The 18974-nt window shown below is 44.0% G+C and overlaps 1 protein-coding gene across 1 annotated transcript in view; it reads left to right on the top strand.

The window, feature by feature from the left end:
* CA10 (carbonic anhydrase 10) overlaps positions 1–18974 on the top strand; it is a 579440-nt gene that overhangs the window by 18962 nt on the left and 541504 nt on the right. The gene's annotated exons all lie outside the window — the stretch shown is intronic.

The following is an 18974-nucleotide window of genomic DNA, read 5'->3' as shown; positions in this document are numbered from 1 at the left end:
CTGGAGACTTTGTAGAGGCACTCAACAGTAATGGCTGGAGCACCACTACTACTACACACTGGATACTATCAGTAATTATTACTGACCCTTGGAGCAAAATAAGAACACACTGGAGAGTGTGACAAGTACTTGGGGTACTCTGGCAGCTGAAGTCTGGAACTTAGCAAGCAGGTTGCAGCAAAATATGTTGGCAATGATTAGTGGCCAGGGAGAGACTTACAGTGGGGCAAATAAGTATTTGGACAGCCACTGATTGTGCAAGATGACCCACTTAAAAAGATGAGAGAGGTCTTTAATTTCCATCATAGGTACACTTCAACTGTGAGAGACAGAATCTGAAAAAAAACAGGAAATCACATTGTATGATTTTTAAACAATTTACTTGTATATTCTTGTGGAAAATAAGTATTTGGACACCAACCAAGCAGCAAGATTTCTAGCTCTCACAGACCTGTTACTTCTTCTTAAGAAGCTCTTCTATCCTCCACTCGTTACCTGTATTAATTTGAACTGGTTATCTGTATAAAAGACACCTGTCCACACCCTCAAACAGTCAGACGGCTACCTCACCACCATGGCCAAGACCAGAGAGCTGTCTAAGGACACCAGGGACAAAATTGTAGAGCTGCACAAGGCTGGGATGAGCTACTTGACAATAGGCAAGCAGCTTGGTGAGAAAAGATCAACTGTTGGCGCAATTATTAAAAAATGGAAGAAATACAAGATCACTGACAATCTCCCTCGACCTGGGGCTCCATGCAAGATCTCACCTTGTGGGGTATCAATGAGCTTGAGAACGGTGTGGAATCAACCCAGAACTACATGGGGGGACCTGGTCAATGACCTCAAGAGAGCTGGGACAACAGTCACAAAGGTTACCATTAATAACACACTACATTGTCATGGATTGAAATCCTGCAGCGCTTGAAAGGTCCCCCTGCTTAAAACAGCACATGTCCAGGCCCATCTAAAGTTTGCCAGTGACCATCTGGATGATTCAGAGGAGGATTGGGAGAATGAAATGTGGTCAGATTAACTTTTTGGTATAAACTCCACTTGCCGTGTTTGGAGGGAAAAGAATGATGAATGGCATCCCAAGAACACCATGCCCACTTTGAAGCATCGAGGTGGAAATATCATGATTTGGGGCTGTTTTTATGCAAAGGGGACAGGATGACTGATCCGTATTAAGGAGGGGATGAATGGGGCCATGTATCGTGAGATTTTGGGCAAAAACCTCCTTCCCTCAGTAAGAGCATTGAAGATGGAACGTGACTGGGTCTTCCAGTATGACAATGAACCAAAAACACACTGCCTGGGCAACTAAGGAGTGGCTCCGTAAGAAGCATTTCAGTGTCCTGGAATGGCCTAGCCAGTCTCCAGACCTCAACCCAATAGAAAATCTGTGGAGAGAGTTGAAAGTCCATGTTGCTCGGTGACAGCCCCAAAACATGACAGATCTAGAGAAGATCTGCATGGAAGAGTGGGCCAAATTACCTGCTACAGTGTGTGCAAACCTGGTCAAGAACTACAGGAAACGTTTGACCTTTGTAATTGCCAACCAAGGTTTTATTACAAAGTATTGAGTTAAACTTTTTGATTGTCCAAATATTTATTTTCTGCAAGAATATACAAATAAAGTGTTTAAAAATCATACAATCTGATTTTTTAGTTTTTTTTTCAGATTCTGTCTCTCACAGTTGAAGTGTACCTATGATGGAAATTACAGACCTCTCTCATCTTTTTAAATGGGTCAATTTGCACAATCGGTGGCTGTCAAAATACTTATTTGCCCCACTATATATAGGGTGCCCTGGCTACTGATTGGTCACTAGAGTCATGTGCTGGTAATCAAGACTAGGATTGGTAGAACAGTGTCAGCTGATCTCAGGCAAGATAGCTGTGCTGGCTTTACATGAAGGAAACAAACAGATTTTGGTATTGGTATGACTTGAAACACATCCTGACAGCCGAGGAGAGAGATGCACTGCCATATAGCGACAGTGCTGGATACAGTAAAAGGGTTTGCCAGTCCCAGCATGTGACTTGGGAGTCCAAATTGCAGTACTAGTGCCATGTTGGATTGTAATGTGCACCTGGCAGTGGAATGCTGCAGGATGTGCTGGTGACCTCACACTAATGAAGGTCATTATCAGATACAGCTTTTATGAATGTTGGATCAAAACCTTACAAGTTTGATTTTAACATAGAACAACATAGCATATATTTTTTTTAATTTATAAGAGACACAGATGGAGCTTTTTTTTTTAATAATGCTGTCACAATGCTTTACTTGTGCTGTGCTACTCGTACCTTGCCCCACTTCCATAGTGTAAGGAAGTGGACTAGGGGGTAATTCAGACCTGATCGCTGTTAATTTTGCTGTCCTGCGCTCAGATAGTCAACGCCCAAGGGGAGTGTAAATTTGCCTGTGCAAGTGTGCGATCGCATGTGTACACTGTGCTACAAATGTCCCTCAGTCAGTGGACATTTGTAAATCCGTTTGTCCCACACTCACCATCGAATGATTTTACACTGTGTGTAGTCTGTGCCCAGCATAGGAATTATTCCTACAGTGCGATAAGAACAAGCTGATTGGGTCCACAGCTGATGTCACACACCCTCCCTGAAAATGCTAGGGAATGCCCGCGTTTTCCCTGACACTCCCAGAAAATTAATTATCACCCACAAACGACCTCTTCCTGTCAATCAGCTTGTGAATGGCTGTGCGTTGAAATTTTCAAACCAGTCTGTCACTGTTCGTCGATGCCTGTTGTTGTTTTGCGACACGTGTGCACATTGCGGTGCATACATATGTGCAGTCTATCGATAATCACCCGCTGTGTGAAAATGCAGAGCAGTGATCAGGTCTGAATCGGGCCCTCGGTCAGTAAATCTCATGTAGCCTCTGCAGTTCAGGAGGGCCAGATTACAAAGTTTTCAAAAACCAATGCTCCACCAGAACATATTTTTGCATTCTACTCTTGAGTTTACCCTACTACTAATTCACCTTAGTTATACCTTAACTACATATTTCCATTATTTTAGTATTTTGTAATCTGTTTTCAAGCTTTTGTGATGTGTACCATTTTGGTTAAATAGATACTGTACCAACATGTACTCAAATATATAGGCAAGAAGTATAGGGGGTCATTCCGAGTTGTTCGCTCGTTATTTTTTTGTCGCAACTGAGCGATTAGTCGCTAATGCGCATGCGCAATGTCCGCAGTGCGACTGCGCCAAGTAAATTTGCTATGCTGTTAGGTATTTTACTCACGACATTACGAGGTTTTTTCTTCGTTCTGGTGATCGTAATGTGATTGACAGGAAGTGGGTGTTTCTGGGCGGAAACTGGCCGTTTTATGGGTGTGTGCGAAAAAACGCTACCGTTTCTGGGAAAAACGCGGGAGTGGCTGGAGAAACGGGGGAGTGTCTGGGCGAACGCTGGGTGTGTTTGTGACGTGAAACCAGGAACGAAACTGACTGAAGTGATCGCAGTTGCCGAGTAAGTGTGGAGCTACTCAGAAACTGCTAAGAAGTGTCTATTCGCAATTTTGCTAATCTTTCGTTTGCAATTTTACTATGCTAAGATTCACTCCCAGTAGGCGGCGGCTTAGCGTGTGCAAAGCTGCTAAAAGCAGCTTGCGAGCGAACAACTCAGGATGAGGGCCATAGTACATAAAGAATTGATATGAATTGAGTGCAAACATACCATTAATTAGCACAAAATATATGCTAAATTAGTGTTTTGAGGGAGCAACAGACGTTACATAGTCCAATCAATTAAATGTAGCTGGTGCACAAAAGTACTTAGATCATCATTGGGACTAGCAAGTCTAGTGACAGATGTAGTTTAATGTAGATAAATGCACATCTAGGCATTTGGTTTGTAAACCTAAGTAGGTTAGATAAATGTCAAGTGAGGTAGAGTCAGGTCGATCTTGTAAAGGCAGTACTTTGATAATACATTAATGAAGACATATTAACCAACCATGCATGACAGGTCTGGAGTGATTAACTGAGAATATACCACATTCTTGGGCAATAAATAAATAAAAACAAATAGCATTTATCAAATAATCAATAATAATAACACGTATTTAAACAATGTGAGTAATGTGTAGAGATTATCAATAATGTAAATATTTCCCTTGTGTTTAAAGTTATTAATCTAACAACTAACTAAAGTAGATTTCTAATATGGTGACATTGCTATTAAGAAAACAAATCAGCATGACATGGAGGCGAGTTAACCTATTTCCTCCAAAAAACAACAACTTTATTTGGTATTGATATTAATAATGTAAGCCAGTAACATTGCAGAACATCACTGCATCATGTACAGATGTAACCACTTACATATAGCCTCCCTGCATGTTAAAATGCCCTTCTAGTGTGTGACTCGGTAGTGCTTAGCATCTTTATGTGTGACTTTTCCTATTAATATACTTCTTATTCATAAAACAATGTGAATAGGAAGCACCAGCAGCTTATGCTGATTAAAATGATATGCAGCATGCATATATTCTGTGTGCGACCGTGGCTGTATCTACAGAATGATTGTAAAGTAATGGAAAGGCCTGCGCACTGAGTTATGTTGCTCATATAAATGGGGTGTGCTGCAGTTATGGGGGATGTCCACTCCCCTTTTCAAATGATTAGAATAAGGTAGGTTCGGTAACCTAACTGCACTAGCACCCCTTGATGTCTGATGTCTGATGCCTGTAGTCTGGCTTGTTAAAGCATTTGTTGTGTAGTGATTGTTATCTAACAATGAAATGCAACAACCTTATACGGTTCTGATAGCTTTACTTATGATAAATTCATATGGAGTATGCATATAAATAAACAGTGCATTCATACATGAATGGTTATTGCATCAATCAGATCTGTAAAATACTAGGTGCAAAAATTACTTCAATTCAATTGAAAGTTCTTTGTGCTCAGCATAAAATGCAAAGATGATGTTTATCCTGAACGCTGCCTAAGTCCCACCATCTAAGATGAAAGGCTGCAATGGTAGCACTCAAGACCATACAGACTTTTAGCCACTGTAGAGACACGGGACGCCCGTCTCTACCACCGATAGTGATTATTGAATATCCCATTATTGATTATTGGACATCTCCAATCATCTTTACATGAATGCACTGTTTATGTGTATGCATACTCCATATGAATTTACCATAAGTAAATGTATAAGAACCGTATAAGGGGGGTCATTCCGAGTTGATCGCACGTAGCAACGTTTTGCTGCTCGCACGATCAAGTAGATGCTGCCTATGGGGGAGTGTATTTTAGCATAGCAGGGCTGCGATTCCTTGTGCAGCCCTCCTATGCTAAAAAAGTTTTGTGCAGACAAGACTAGCTCTGCAGTTACTTACCCTGTGCGATGGATTCAGTGATGAAGGTCCCGGAATTCCCGTCAGACAACTGCCTTCTAAACGCCTGGACACGCCTGCGTTCTGATCTCCACGCCCAGAAAATGGTGAGTATCCGCCCCGGAACACCTGCCCGCTGTCAATCTTCTTGCTATCGCGCTAGCGATCACTTTCTTCTTTCTGCTGGTCGTTGCCCGGCAACGGCTGTCACTGGGCAATGACACGTGTGCGCATTGCTGGCGCTGCACATGCGCATTTCCAACCGTTTGCACCGCAGCATGCAAACGGGTCAGAATGACCCCCAAGGTTGTTGCATTTCATTGTTAGATAACAATCACTGCACAGCAAATGCTTTAACAAGCCAAACTACAGGCATCAGACATCGAGGGGTACTAGTGCTGTAGCTACAGAATGCTACGCTACAGTGTTTTCTTAAAAAAACACTGTAACAGACCATATCATATGCAGATACAGCAGCAGACATAGAATAAAGGCATGGTGCTTATAATTTTATTCATATATTGATGCGAATAAGAAGCATTTTTTGGGAAAAAAATAAAAGACGCCAAGTGCTAACAGAGTTGCATGGGACCTGTCAGCTCACACATGCCAGGCATCTCCCACTGCATGGCGTATTGCGGCAAGATGTATGAGGACACATCTGTAGTTTGCAAAATATTACTAAAATCAAAAAGTTGAGTCAAAGGCTTCCTTTGGCGCATGGGAAAAATGAGGAAGTAATAGTACTTTCCTCAATTAAGTGGTGTAATGTTTTGTTGGGCGTACCCCCACTCACGCTGGAATAAAGTGGGTTAAACGCATCAAGGTATCTTTTATCTTCTTATATCAAAGTGATCCTGGATATCGTACCCCAACTCACACGAAAATGGGAATCTGGACTCCTATCAAGGTTTCTTTCGGGTGTCTTCTAACGATAATTCATACAGGTGTATCCTCCATATATGATAACATCATATGTGAAAAATGAAAAGAAAATATCCAATGTGTAGAATTTTCTTTACCATGCGTTACATATGAGATATATAATTTTAGATCAATATTTAATTGCACCTTCAATCATTAAACCATGTGGGCTGTTCTTAGGGTTTCGTATGTACCACCAATACGTGAACCCTTCACCAGATTGTTAATAAGGTAAGCGTACTCCTCACTCACACAGAGATTAGATGTGAAACTCATATAATGGTATCTTTGTGTAGAAAAGGTATATATATCTCGTGGGCGTACCCCAACTCACACATGAAGAAGCAGATTGAATCCCATCAAGGTATCTTTATCTGGTCCTTATGCCACAATTTATACAAGAAGATCCTCTGTATCAATCTTTAGGAATGCTTAACTCCAAAGAATAAATCCCAAAATGAGAGATTCACAGGAGTGGAATCTTCATATGACATACGGGTTCCAGAGACATCGGTAACAACAATGTTCCAAGGAATTTATTAAAAAACGTAAATATCTTATATACCAAAAAATTCATGCATGTGATCTGTTCGATGTCAAGCGTTTACATCAAAAAACATAGATACATGGGTAAAACGAAAAAACGAAAAATGGAATATATCCAAAAAAATGCAACGAAAAGTTCAATAAAAATGCAACGCTGAGTTCAATAAAAAATTTTGGTTGAAAAAATGGCTACTCACACAGGGATCCCATGTATCTATGTTTTTTGATGTAAACGCTTGACATCGAACAGATCACATGCATGAATTTTTTGGTATATAAGATATTTACGTTTTTTAATAAATTCCTTGGAACATTGTTGTTACCGATGTCTCTGGAACCCGTATGTCATATGAAGATTCCACTCCTGTGAATCTCTCATTTTGGGATTTATTCTTTGGAGTTAAGCATTCCTAAAGATTGATACAGAGGATCTTCTTGTATAAATTGTGGCATAAGGACCAGATAAAGATACCTTGATGGGATTCAATCTGCTTCTTCATGTGTGAGTTGGGGTACGCCCACGAGATATATATACCTTTTCTACACAAAGATACCATTATATGAGTTTCACATCTAATCTCTGTGTGAGTGAGGGGTACGCTTACCTTATTAACAATCTGGTGAAGGGTTCACGTATTGGTGGTACATACGAAACCCTAAGAACAGCCCACATGGTTTAATGATTGAAGGTGCAATTAAATATTGATCTAAAATTATATATCTCATATGTAACGCATGGTAAAGAAAATTCTACACATTGGATATTTTCTTTTTATTTTTTACATATGATGTTATCATATATGGAGGATACACCTGTATGAATTATCGTTAGAAGACACCCGAAAGAAACCTTGATAGGAGTCCAGATTCCCATTTTCGTGTGAGTTGGGGTACGATATCCAGGATCACTTTGATATAAGAAGATAAAAGATACCTTGATGTGTTTAACCCACTTTATTCCAGCGTGAGTGGGGGTACGCCCAACAAAACATTACACCACTTAATTGAGGAAAGTACTATTACTTCCTCATTTTTCCCATGCGCCAAAGGAAGCCTTTGACTCAACTTTTTGATTTTAGATATGTACATTTTGTTGGATTAAGGGGTGATATCCATTTCTGAGTCAAAGGTCCCCATCTGGCTGCATTTCCCTTGCGCCGAACCGTGGAAATTACAGAAATTCCCCTTTGTTACATTGCAAAATATTACTATCTACTGGCCCTCATTTGCTATTCTAATTTGTCATTTCTTTTTTTTCTTTTTTTTTCAATAATAATTTTTTTAAGGTTTTTCAAACAAAAAGTAAGGGAGTGGGGGTACAGAAGAGAAGAAAGGGACGGTAAGGGAAAAAAAGGGGGGTACACATATTGTTTGACATAGAAACAAGGACTTGTACATAAAGGCTATCATTCCAACGGTGTGCCGAAAGGACAGTAAAAAGCGTGTCGCAATGACCCAACGGTGAGAGGAGAGCCATGCATCTCAATGATATAATTTATCCAAGAATACCATCAGAGTCTGGAGATCGTTTAAACCAGTAATCGCTCCATGGAAGCCAGCGGATAAGCGGACACGAGGGGGAGGGAAAATATGCAACCCCCGCGGTTTCAAATTCGTAGTGAGAATGCACAGCTTTTTCTATTGTGGCTATAGTCGGGACCGCAGCGGAGCGCCAGTGATGGGCTATCAGTAGTTTAGTAGAAATGAGTATATGACCCAATACATATTGATCACTAGGTGACAAGCCGCCGCAATAAAGATGGAGGATAACCAGTCTTGGATGTGGGTTTATACGCAGGCCTATGACAGATGCAATCAGTTGAAATACTGAATTCCAGAGGGGAGCAAGTACCGGACATTCCCAGAAAACATGCAATAGTGTTCCCACCTTACCGCAGTTGCGCCAGCACAGGTCAGAGGAGGAGGGTTGCATCATATGTAAGCGTGAGGGTGTGAAGTATAAGCATTTTATAAAACAATTCAGAATGTGAAACGCATTTAGACACTGTAAAACAGGTGTGAAAAACCATCTCCCATTCCTCTGCGGAAATGGGGCATTTTAGGTCAGTCTCCCATTTTGTTTGGAATGGGGCTTTCTGTCGGTAAGGGGGGCTGATAATATAATTGTACCACTTAGAGATGCCTCCTCTAACCTCCCCCGTGTTAAAGAAGCTCTAGATTAATTTGGGCATTGGAAACACTTGATAAGGGGGGTTGGAAGAGCCCTGAAGCCAGTGCCTGATTTGCAAGTATTTGTAAAATTCTCTATGGGGTAAGGCATATTTCGTCTGGATTTGAGTAAATGAGATCAGTGAGTTGCCTGCCAGGATATCGTTGAGGGATAAGATCCCTGCAGATATCCAGATGTCAAGGCATAAATCGGGGATTAGGGTGGCCAATCCTTTCAATGTAAGGTTGGGGGAAGGAAGGGAGACACCATGTCCTCCCTTCAGCACTTCCAGCCAAGCCTTCCGGGTAGAGTGAGTCGTGACTGATTTAGCTATCAGCGTCTTGCCTTCATCGCCTGGTAATAGCAATATGTCAGACAAAGGAAGTGGGGATACTAGACCTTGTTCTATTTGAATCCATAATTTAAGATTGGTTTTACTATGCCAAGCTCCTGATTGTGTGAGTAAACATGCTAACTGGTAGGAGTGTATATCAGGATAGGCCAGGCCTCCCTCCTGTTTGGGGCGGATCATCCTTGACCTGGCTAGTCTCGTTTTTTTATCCTTCCATATATAGGAGCTAAACACAGAATTAAATTTAGACAGGAGATATTTGGGTAGGAGGATAGGGATGGTTCGGAATAGGTACATTAGTTTAGGAAGAATAGTCATCTTCAATGCGGCAATGCGTCCGAGCCATGAGACATGTTGCATCATCCAGTCAGATGACAGTTTAGTAAATTTACGTAGTAGAGGGGGGTAGTTTGCAGATATTAAATCATTTACTTTCGGGGTAATCTGAATCCCCAGATATTTAAGGCTTCTATCCTGCCAAGAATATGAGTAAGTGGCTTTCAATAAGGTCAGAAGAGGAGACGGGAAATTAATGGGAAGTGCTTCTGTTTTAGAATTATTTAATTTGTAGTAAGATACCACGGAGTAGGCATGCAGAAGTGTATGTAAGATTTGTAGGGAAGTAACAGGGGTAGTTAATGATAAAAGCACATCATCCGCAAAAAGACATTTCTTGTGTGAATGTCCCTTAAATTCCATGCCTCTGATTAGAGATGTGGATCAGATTTATTCAGCAAGAGGTTCTATTGCCAGGGCAAATACCAGCGGGGATAGGGGGCAACCCTGGCGAGTTCCATTTGTAATCTTAAAATACGGGGATAGCATACCATTTACATATACTTGCGCCGTTGGGTTGGTATAGAGAGCTAGAATGGAGATGAGCACCCTGCCACTAAGTCCGAACTTACTTAAAACAGCCTTGAGATAGCCCCAGTGTAGGCGGTCGAACGCCTTCTCCGCATCTAGCGAAAGCAACAATAGGGGTTCATCCGAAGCAGAGAAGGCATCCAGAACATTTATTACCCATCTTGTGTTATCAGGGGACTGTCTGCCGTGGATGAATCCTACTTGGTCCTGGTGGATGAGAGAGGGGAGAAGGGGGTTAAGTCTGTTGGCTAGCAGTTTTGCATATATTTTTAAATCCGTATTCAATAGTGCTATAGGGTGATAATTGGGCATCATGGCAGGGTTCTTCCCCGGTTTTGGGAACACGACCATTCGCGCTTCCAGCATTTCCACTGGGAAGCGTCCCACAGAAGAGGCAGAATTGTAAACTGAAGCTAACATAGGAGTCAGCGGTTCTTTGAAGTGTTTCTAGAATTTATTAGTATATCCATCTGGGTCCGGCGCCTTATCTAATGGGAGCGAGTCTATCACCTGCTCAACTTCCTTATGGGACCAAGGAAGTTCAAGGGTCAGTAAAGTAGCCGGGTCTATTGAGGGGACGTGTATGTCTTTTAAGAAATCCGCAATATTAGCCGGGGTAGGTTGCGGGATAGATAAGTCATCTTTTAAATTATAGAGGGTGGAGTAGTATTTAGCAAAAGCGTCAGCAATCGCGGACGGGTCAGTCACTCTAACGCCATTTAAATTAGTAATGGCCTTCACCTTCTCCTTCGCTGTCTTCCCTCTTAATTTACGAGCAAGCATTCTCCCAGCTCTATCGCCCTGCATATAAAATTTTTGTCTCAGTCGAAACAAGTTCTTGTGAACCTCAGTCAGGGCCAGCTTGTTCATCTCATCTCTGACTTGAAGAAAGCCCTAAGCCGGGCTTCAAGCTCCACCTGCTGTTTACGGGAGGCTTTGCGAATAGACGCGGCTGCTTGAATCGCTGCGCCCCTAACCACCGCTTTGAGTGCACACCAGTGTGTAAAAACTGAGGTATCCACCGGGGCATTGGTGTCGATATATAGTGAAAGAGTCTGTGCTATGGTTCGGTTAGCTTCCGCATTCGTGAGTAGGTAATCTCCAAGACGCCATGTGGTGGGAGATGGGCTGACTAATTTGCGATCCCAACTGACAGAGAGGGCCGAATGGTCTGACCATGACACTGGCAGGATAGAAGCCTTCTTCACCCATTGGAGCGACCATTTGTCTGATAGGGCTAGATCGATTCTAGAGATAATACCATGTACTGGGGAGAAGAATGAATAATCCCTACAGGTCGAATTCTTGGCCCGCCAAATGTCGTAGAGGTCATATTCGTGCAGTATGTTCCTGAAGGCATGGGAATGGTCTCGGGGGGGGAGGGGGGGCCTGGACTGGAAGAATATCGGGACGAAGAGCGGTCCATACTGGAGTCTAGGACCATATTGAAGTCTCCCAAGAGCAGTAAAGCCCCTGAGCGGTGTGTCTGCAGTATTTTAAAGAATTTCCTAAAGAATGGAATTTGCTTGGTATTGGGTGCATAAATAGAGGCCAGCGTGACGGGTTTGTCCTCCAGCTTGCCTGTTAGAATAAGATATCTACCCTCCCGGCAGAGGCGTAACTAGGGTTTTTGGAGCCCAGGGCAAGATCAATAATGGCGCCCCCCCCCCCAAAAAAAAAAAACAACAAAAACAAAACAAAAAAAAAGGAAAGTATGAGCGCAAGCCACTGGCGCATTCTGAAAAATATGGCCATGAGGGGGCGTGGACACTGAAAATAGGATGTGCCAACATGACACGCCAGCTGTTTCATGTCATAGTGGGAACATTCTTTATAATTCCACATGCACCTTACCATCATCATCTCCTACACAAATAGGTGTCACTGTGTATAAAGATGTCTGGGGTGTGTATGTATATATGTAGGTGCAGTGGTTGAAGTGGAAGTTTTGAAGTTAGGGTATGGAAAAGTGAAGGGTGTAATTATGCGCGCGCTCCGGAAAAGGGGGCGTGGCCACTAAAAAGGGGGGGTGTCCTTCAGTGTAGTAGGACCCCTTATACTATCTAGTACTGGTTATACTAGTACTAGACCTTATACTATTCTTATACTATTTAATACTAGACCTTTCACATTTTAGCACATGGTATGAGCCGAAATTCACATTATAGCACACAGGATGACCCGAAATTCACATTACAGCACACTGAATGAGCCGAAATTCACATTATAGCACACAGGATGAGCCGAAATTCACATTATAGCACACAGGATGAGCCGAAATTCACATTATAGCACACAGGATGAGCAGAAATTCACATTATAGCACACAGGATGAGCCGAAATTCACATTAAAGCACACTGAATGAGCCGAAATTCACATTATAGCACACAGGATGACCCGAAATTCGCATTATAGCACACTGAATGAGCCGAAATTCATATTATTGCACACAGGATGACCCAAAATTCACATTATAGCACACAGAATGACCCGAAATTCACATTATAGCACACAGGATGACCCAAAATTCACATTATAGCACACAGGATGAGCCGAAATTCACATTAAAGCAGACTGAATGAGCCTAAATTCACAATATATATATATATATATACACACACACACAAAATAAATATATATATATATATATATATATATACACACACACACACACACTCACAATTGTGGCGGCACTCGGATATAAATACAGTTGATGCAGCGTTTTAGTACAACAATAGTAGCGGGGGCGACTTGCCTCTGCTCTGTGTATACCCCCCCATTCTATGTCCCTCTTTCTGTGTACCTCCCCCATTCTATGCCTCTCTTCGTGTATAGCATACCCCCCTATTCTATGCCTCTTTGTATATAGTAAACCCCCCCTCTCCCCCTATTCTATGCCTCACTTTGTTTATAGTATAGTATACCCCTCTACCCCTATTCTATGCCTCTCTTAGGCATAGGGGAAAGGGGGGGGTATACTATACTATAAACAAAGAGAGGCATAGAATAGGGGGAGGGGAGTATACTATAATACTATAAACATAGAGAGGCATAGAATAGGGGTGAAGGGGTATACTATAATACTATAAACACAGAGAGGCATAGGAGAGGGGGGTAGTCTTTTTGTGTGTCACTGCCCAGTGTTCCCCCTCCCCCTTCTCACCTCTCAGCGGCAGGCAGAAGTTCGGCCTCTTCCCCTTCATCCTCCTCCGACTCCCCAGGGGCCTCCATCACCGGCCGCAGCGGGACCTCTGCAGCGTCTTCTGCCTCTTCCGCCTCATTGCTGTCCTCCTCAGACCCGAACCGCGGCCTCTCCTCCGCCATCGTCTGTGGGTGCCGCCGGCAACAGCAGGCCCGTCCCCTCAAACGTAGGGATTCCCCTTTTCCCTCCTCAGTGGCGGGTGGAAGTTAAGGGAGCGTGACGCTGGCATCGCGGTCACGCTCCCGGCAGCAGCAGTAACGCCGCTGAGCACCACAGCGGGACTTGCTCGGCGGCGTACAGGTGCGCTGGCAGTGACAGCGGCTGCGGGCAACGGCTGCGGGCAACGGCTGCGGGCGGTCAGGCGGTGGCGGCTGTGGGTGCGTGGGCAGGAGCGATGTCCTGGGCGCCGGAGCGGGCGCCCCCCAAAGCTGTGCCCGTCACGGCGCCCAGGGCACGTGCCCTGCTTGCCCTACCCAAGTTACACCTCTGCCTCCCGGTCCGAGATCTGGTTGAGTAGGGAAAAGTTGCAGGTGTTAGCAAGGAGAATGGCCACTCCCGCTTTTTTCGTAGTGCCATTGGCCGTATAGCAGGTGGGAAATTTACTATTCGTGAGGGATGGAGGGGACGTACACATAAAATTGGTCTCCTGAAGAGCTACCACCTGTGCCCTACATCTGGTAAAGTGATTCAAAGCTAGTCTCCGTTTGTTGGGCGAGTTTAGGCCTTTTACATTCAAGGAGAGGACTTTAACCATTGGGCATTATAAATGTCCAAGCATTAACTGTGCTACGTACATAGTCCGAATAATAAAACAGTCGATATAACAGGTGTACCAGAACCGGGATAGGTGAAGAGGAGAGGGGGGATAGTAAAGGGAGAAAACAGAAGAAGCACCACAAGGGTGCCAAAAGTGGCTGCCCATATAGGCAAAACATGGGGGTCTAGACCGAGGGTGGTACCCTCTGTCACTCCAATAGTAATATTATAGTATTGCAGGGCTATAGGCAGGCCAACAAGATAACAGAAGGTAAACAGTACTTCCTGATTAATGTTGGTGGCCTAAAAAATGTACCTAGAAGTCCCAGGGTAGACAGCAGTCAACATCTGACCCTGTCGAATGCAGACTACTGTATATTGTACAGTAGACGAGTTCAATGTATTTAGTTTCAGCTAATGTTATTTGTCGCTTAAGAGTATACATCGTCTAAGGGTTGCAGCTATACATATGGGCAATTCCGTCGGGAGGGAGGGAACTGAAGATATGGGCCTTTCAACATGGATATAGATCACTTGCATGTCATTAGAGAGCCAAAAGTGCAGCACTCCTGAGCTAAGATAGAAAGTGCAAAGGAGAAAATGGAGAATACAGACAATATATCCACAATAAGACCTAAAATTTATACATACATGCATTGAGTCCTTCCCGAGTAAGCCTCTAGAGGGGCCGGTGGGAAAAAAAAGCAACTAAGCAAATAGCGGCAACATTGCAAAGAACCAGTAGGTAAGTTAAGTCAATCCAGCCTATACGGCCTAGTTGAGGTTGTCGTCTTTCAAGTAGAGTCGCCGACCACCGACCAATCCTGAGTCAGTTTGAGGTCCTGGGGGGCCTTCGCGGAGGCGTCCTCCATTTTCCATGAATTTAGGAGTTGCAAACTGGTTTCTGGTGAGGCTGCCACAGTCGTAATGCCATCCCGTCTGATAAGGAGCTTAGTCGGAAATCCCCAACGATAGGGAATATCTGCTTTCCATAGTGCCGTAGTCACCGGTTAGAACGACCGTCACATAGCGAGGGTTGCAGCTGACAGGTTTCCATAAATTTGTAGATCTCCCAATAGTGAAGCCGAGAGATCCGGACGCATGGCTGTACGAAGGATTTGTTCCTTGATGTGATAGTAATGCATTCTCATCAGGGTATCTCTCGCCGCCTCTTTAGGGGCATTTCTAGCTTTTAGTAGGCGGTGGATATGGTCAATGAGAAAGTCTCCAATAGAGTTGGTGGGTAGGAGGGACATGAAGAGATCTGTCACGAACTGCTTAAGATCTGTGTTAGAAACTGATTCTGGTATGCCACGCACTTTTAGGTTGTTACGGCGCGACCTGTCCTCAAGGTCACAAGTCTTCCGTCTCAGGTCCTCGACCTCGGATTGTAACTCCTCCAGCTGAGTGACTACATAATTATGGGATTTCACCACCTCTTCGCATTTTTTTTCAAGATGATCTGTGCATTGACCTATGGCGTCGACTGATTGTTGGCAGCACTGCAGTGCTGCTTTAAATTCCGTCGAGATATCATCCTTGAAGGCAGCTAAAAGCTGCTTCATAGATCCGAGCGTGAGTGGGGCGTCGTCGTCCGGTGTAGAGAGCTTCGACGGGCCTAAACGCGGTGTCTCCGGGAGTCCGCCCCGGACTGGAGATTGCGTAGGGCAGGCATCTGCCATGGCGGATCCCTTAGAGCTCTGTGTAGATGGGGAGTGCTTGAAGAAGTTCCCTGGGTGGGCAGGTGTCTGGTCTTTTTGGAGTTTAGGTGGCATAATCCTGGGGGATCCCACGTCGCCAAAGGGGGATCAGGTGAAATGGCACAGAAAATTGGGGGACGTAGTAGATCAGGTCGGCCTGCAGGGCGTCGATATCAAGGCATTCAGGAGCGATGGAGGGAAAAGGTCATGAGTAGTTCAGCTATTCCATGTCGACCCAACAGCAGAAGCAAGATGGCGGCCTCTCGTTTCGTGGGCCGCACCGCTCCCCCGCCAGCAGCAGGAGCGATCAGGAAGATATGGCTGGTTTTAGATAACAGAGAAGGGAGTAACGGGATATGCTTGTCGTGCAGCACTTTATATATATTAATACTTGTAGTGCAGCACTACAGGGTGAAATAGGCACAGCTCAGGTAACATTAGGTATTCACACTATCAGTGCAGCATTGAGGGAGCTGTGACAGATACTGTAGTGTCTGGGGCTGCAGTGACCATGCAGCTACATGGCAGCAGAGAAAAGACAGAGGAGAACGCAGGTAGGAGCCCCCCGCTGTACATATCCCAGGTACCAGCGCTGTGTGCGCTCTGTGCGTCTCCTAAGATGGCCGCCGGTCCGGAGTGTGAGAGCCTGGAGGTTTCCCCTCACTCCTCTGCACGACTCTCAGCTGGTGGCGCAAGCACTCAGGCGGCGGTGGGGAGCGGCAACAAAGGAGCCAGCGGGCCTTGTCGCCGGAGACGCGGTCACAGTGCTCCCGTGCGTGGCTCCGTCTCACGTCCCGACTCGTCACTAAACTCCAGTCCCCTGCTCTGTAGACGTGGGAAGGCCGCAACCCACAGAGTCGGCCGAAGCCGGCTCCTGATTCCGCGGCACTTACCCATGGGGATACCCGCACTGAGGTACGGATTGGGGGTCATATGTAGTGGGCAGGGGGTTGCCAGAAGCCCACTATTATAGGGTTTATAGACGTGGAAGCTGGAGCTTTTCCGAAATGCAGCCTCCACAGTTGCTAGCTAGAACACGCCCCTAATTTGTCATTTCTAATCTACCATTAGAATTGTAATGCAAATTAAAAACTCCATTTGCTGAAATTCTCTTGTCACGCAAGATATTCTGTGTGTTTGTGTAATTTTTTTAATGAAGTTTACCATAAAATTGACAGACATTTTCAGAACAGTTTTTATATGGATAGTCCCACCATTCATGTCAACTACCTTCAGAGGATGCGTATATACTACTTAATGAATCATATGTGTATACATTGTGATGCAAAGACTGAGGCAGAACTGTAAAGAAGTCTGTGAGCAAAGCACCCCAGGATTCTGGAGAGCTGTTGAAGTGTATCTTTACTAGCAGCAGTCATGCTGAAAAATGGCTGCAGAAGAATTTCTTGTATAACAAACATTTACTTTATGACATATTGATGGCAATGATGCACCATTCACAATCAACATACTGTTCAGCTTTCAGCAATATGGATACCAAAACTGTTCAGAATGATTCCGTAATCTTTATCATAAACCTTACCAAGCTTGCTCAGAAATACTAGGATTTTGGTTAGTGGAGGTTTTCATTTGTATTTGAATACTAATAGCAAATGGCATGGTATAGAAAGCAGTTCCTAAGGCAGATATGGGGCAGTCTGTTGTGTTTCAGCACTAGGACACTACCTTGGCACATGGTCATGCCCCTCACATGATGTACACGTGCTACCTGTACCAATCTGCTCAACTTCAATTTTGGAAGCTAAGGATTGCCACATGCTCCAGTGGTGTTGCGTCTGTTCACTGAACAGATGGCAATGAATGGGAGATAACTCCCTACTTTAAATGCCTGTGGAAGGGATGGCAAGACAGAACGCTCAAACTGAGGCACTTCCACTGAAAAAGGGACAATTGTTATAAATTTCCCTAAAAAATGACCATGTTGATGTAGGCTTTTATTTAGAGGAGCCTATTTATACCACTTTTCCACCAAAAACCCAGGTACGACCCAGGTTTCTGGACACAGTTCCAACTTGGTTTGGACCCTGTATAGCCCTCACCTTGGACCCAGGTTATTCCCAGGTAACACCAATTTATATTGAACCCGGGTCTGCCCTGCATAACAGTCACAAACATTCCCTTGAGGCGGACCTCTGCATACACAGCCAATTAGCAGCTTTTAAGCTTAGCATGGGTCGAGTTGCTTACACTGCACCTTTACCTGTATCCAACCCTTGTAGCTACCAGCGTCAGATTCTCAGGTCACTCAACCTGGGTTGTTTCTCAAGGTCCCTTTTACTCCAAGCTGTTACCTGAGCTGACCCAGCAATAACCCAGGTCACTGTGGCAGTGGAAAAGGGGTATAACTTGCTGAAACTGAAATAGAAACATTGTAGCACAATTAGGCATTTGTCAAGATATTCCTGGTATGTTTAAATTATAAGCAGCAATTTGAGAATTTTTTTTACGTGATATGAAATCTATAAAATAAAATGTGACATATAACAGGAAGTTCTGTGCAATATTGTTCTTTATAGGACATTTATAGTACTTTATTACAAGGATTTAAATCTCTGTGACCATACCCCCCAACTGTTTGCATTCATTGGGAAAGTCCTGTTTTCCTGGGACTGTCCTGCTGTCCCACCTTCAGCCACCAGAGTCCCACGGCGAGGGGGGGCGGGGGTTGGGGAGGAGTTCAACTCAGAGTGCTAAGCACATCTCAACAGTGATGTAATTAGGGGGGGAATGTCTGGGAGGCTCCACACCTTTTCATGATGATCTCCGCCTTTCAGGCATGTATGTGTCTACATTGCGGGCAGGGTTCTGCATAAGCAGTCATCAAAGTTGGGAGGTTTGCTGTGACCTATATAACAGCCCTAGTCTGGAATCTTGTGGCTTTATATTTTCACAAAGCCGCCTCCTAATTAACTTCTATTACTCTTATAATTAAGACTTGGGGCCAAATTAAATAGAGAGAGAGTTTCAGAAAGTGAGAGATTTGGTAAAGTTTTTCAGTTTTGTTTAAAGTGCCAATTATTTACACTGCAAAACCAGGTTGATCTTGCTGTGTAA

This window comes from Pseudophryne corroboree, chromosome 3 (genome assembly GCF_028390025.1).
Source record: "Pseudophryne corroboree isolate aPseCor3 chromosome 3, aPseCor3.hap2, whole genome shotgun sequence".
NCBI lineage: Eukaryota > Metazoa > Chordata > Amphibia > Anura > Myobatrachidae > Pseudophryne > Pseudophryne corroboree.
The sequence above is the reverse complement of the archived record's forward strand: the minus strand, read 5'-3'. Positions and strand labels throughout refer to the sequence as shown.